The sequence below is a fragment of the Microtus pennsylvanicus genome, chromosome X (genome assembly GCF_037038515.1).
Source record: "Microtus pennsylvanicus isolate mMicPen1 chromosome X, mMicPen1.hap1, whole genome shotgun sequence".
Classification (NCBI taxonomy): Eukaryota; Metazoa; Chordata; class Mammalia; order Rodentia; family Cricetidae; genus Microtus; species Microtus pennsylvanicus.
Genome location: NC_134601.1, coordinates 96,768,465 through 96,771,449, shown reverse-complemented (window position 1 = coordinate 96,771,449; position 2,985 = coordinate 96,768,465). Strand labels below are relative to the sequence as shown.

The 2,985-nt window shown below is 54.1% G+C and overlaps 1 pseudogene; it reads right to left on the bottom strand.

Moving 5' to 3' along the window:
• Positions 1 to 240: 240 nt before the first annotated feature.
• Positions 241 to 2,263, bottom strand: LOC142841358 (LIM domain-binding protein 1 pseudogene; annotated as a pseudogene).
• Between the last annotated feature and the right edge of the window lie 722 nt (positions 2,264 to 2,985).

Below are 2,985 nucleotides of genomic sequence, written 5' to 3'. Positions count from 1 at the left end.
TGCGATTGTTCTTGAGTTCTCAGTATTCCTCAAGCTGTGTAAGTGGCAAAAGGGAGGAGCCCAGATTTTACCCCGTTGACAGCCGCCTAGGGGAAAGGGATTCAACCAAGCTCCTTAAGTTTAAGCCCCTAAGGGCTGTGGGTATAAACCCCAGGCTCAGAGGGATAAATCCCTTGGGTGAGAATGGGGGCAAATGCCCTGGGAAGAGGTGGGTCAGGACATTTCTCAGAAGACCAGGGTCCACATAGGCATGCACATGAGTACCCCCTTCCCCCAAAAGGCTCTGCAGGGGCCAGGCCCAGCCCAGGGCAACTGGGGGACAAATCTTGGCACCTTCCCCCAGTGAGTCCAGTTCCTCCCTGAAGTGGGTGGATGGAGGTTGCCCATTTCAGATGCTCAGTCTCTTATTGTCTTCTGCTCCCTGGGGCTGTGAGGGGTGGGGCAGGCAGAGCACTGGATGGCCATGGCAGAGCCTTTACTGGGAGGCCTGTGACGTGGGATTCTCCGATTTGCTTTCTTGGCTAGATGGAGGCTTGCTGTTCCAGGGGCTGTTGGCGCCCAGTGCAGGGGAGTTGTTAAAGCTGTCCTCCTTGTCAATGCCCTTGGCCGCGTCAAACTGGGTGTTCTCCAGCCGAGTGATGAGCCTCTTGTCCTCATCCCCGAACTCCCTGCCCATCAGGGTGGGGCTCCTCCACCACCATCACATCAGGTACCTGGCTGGAGAGAGCGAAGGTGCTGGCTGGGCTCTTCTTGCTGTTGCTGTTGTTGGTGTTGCCCCCCCTCCCCCGAGCATCTTCCATTTCCTCCGTTTGCTGGGCTGCTACCGTGCAGGCTCCACAGGAGGTGCTATCATGCGCTGCCACTTCTGGAAAAGGCAGGTCTTGAGGCAGTCTCGGGGGCTGAGGCTGTAGGTCTTGTGGCGGGACATGAATTCCTGCATGGGCTCGAGTATCACACAGAGTCGGAGGTAGTTGAGAGTGGAATTGGATAGCCCACAGTGGGTAATGTTTTTGGAGAGTTGATCCAGCATCTGGGGGTCCTGGGCATGCATGGCCAGAATGCCCCTGGGGATGAGTTCTCGGTGCTGCTGGATACTGAAGTGCCATGTCTTTATCTGCATCGTGTAGTCAAACATGAACTCCAGGTATAACCGGCCCGCCACACACACCTGGGTGAACATGGGTTTGCCGTGCTGGGTCACCATGCTGCCCTGGTCACAGTCGAGGGACACAAAGTTGCTGTGGAATGCCTCCTTGGGGTGCTTAAGTACATAATACAGCTCTGTAGCACCCCCCTAAAAAAATTTTGCGGAAGTAGCATGGGATCAGGGTCCGGCCAATGGTGTATCTCTTTGGTCCGTCCTCCAGGCAGAAAGTGATGGTCAACATGGCATCATCCTCAAAGAACTCAGTCGTGAAAGCGTCCCACCAGAGATTGTCACACTCCTCTGTCCAGTTCTGTAGCCATTTGTTAAGCTCAAATATTCTATAGTCGGTTTGGTTACCATATGGTTTATGCCTCCCTATCCCAGGCTCCAGGTATGTAGGCGGGTACATGGGAGTTGGGCCCACATCCTGATCCAGCATGGTGCCAGGATGAAAGGGAGGGAAGGCGTTGTCGTTCGGGGGCTCCTTCGGCGAGTACAGCTTGAATGACTTTGAGGAACAACCTGGGAGAAGTGAGGGGGTTGGAGAAGGTGCGGGAGTTCCTGCAAGCCCTCGGGGACCCTGGCAAGGGTGAGGACTTAGGTGGAGCCAACTTCAGCAGTTCATGTCCCGCATGGGACAGGCCGGTCTGGCGGGGAGCTCCACTCTGCAGGCCGCACAAAGACTCGCACACACAGCCTCTGCCCGCCCCGCAGAGTCCACAGCCAGGGGGAAAAGTTACAATGGCCACTGGGCCAGGGGCTGGGGGCCAGGGGGCCGGCCTGAGGGGGCAGGGGGCCGCGGGGAGTCCGGAGCCTTCTTTGTTTGCAAGGTTTCCCTCAACAATGGCTGCTCCGCTCTTTCCTCCCTCCTCCTCCTCCTTCTCCTCCTCTTCCTCCTCCTCCTCTTCCTCCTCCTCCTCCTCCTCCTCCTCCTCCTCCTCCTCCTAGGCTCTGCCCGCAGCCTCTCGCTGCCTCTGCCGCCAAGCAGCCCACCCGCCCCCCCCTAGGCCACCGGGACCCTCTGCTGGGGAGGCAGGAGAGGCAGGGCCCGGCACTTACACTCACTCACACTGGCACACTCAGACACAGGCAACGCCCGCCTGCTCCTTCCTTTCTCCCTTTCTCTCCCTCCTCCAATCCAGCAATGTTTATAATTGAATGTCTTTTTAGCAGTTGTTGCTCCTTCCTCAGCAGTCAAAGACAACACAATAATACACAGTACTCAGATTCTCTGTGTATTTTTCATCTTTACATGGAAGCTAATGTGGGGCAACTGGGAGCACTGGATTTTCTCCCGAATCCGGGTGGTTTGGGGCCAGATCCTAGAGCTGGATTTCCAATCTCAGCCCTGTCTGGACTGGTGACTAAAAAACCTCAGAAAAAAAATGGCTTTTTCATAAATTCATGCCACAAAAAGTAAGGTGCCATATGAAGCATGATTAATAAAACTCAGGGTCGGAAACTGTGGTTCAACCTAAGGATCCGAAAAGAAAACAGCCAGCCACTGGTGCTTACCTTGACCTCAGTAGGAATTGGCTCTCCTGCCTCCAGTATACTCAGAATGAGTCTGTATGATAGCTGTCTCCCCTATTTTATATTCCTCTCTAGAGCTGGGATTAAGAAGGTGTACCACTGCGATTAAAGGCATGTACCACTCAATTTCTATGGCAACTAGTGTGGTTACTGGGATTAAAAGTGTGTGTTATTGTAGCTACTGGGATTAAAGGTGTATGTCATTGTGGCTACTGGGATTAAAGGTGTGTGTTACCATAACCTGGTTCGTAAGGGGACCAGTGGAACTGTTTTACTCTCAGATTTTTAGGCAATCTTTAATTATC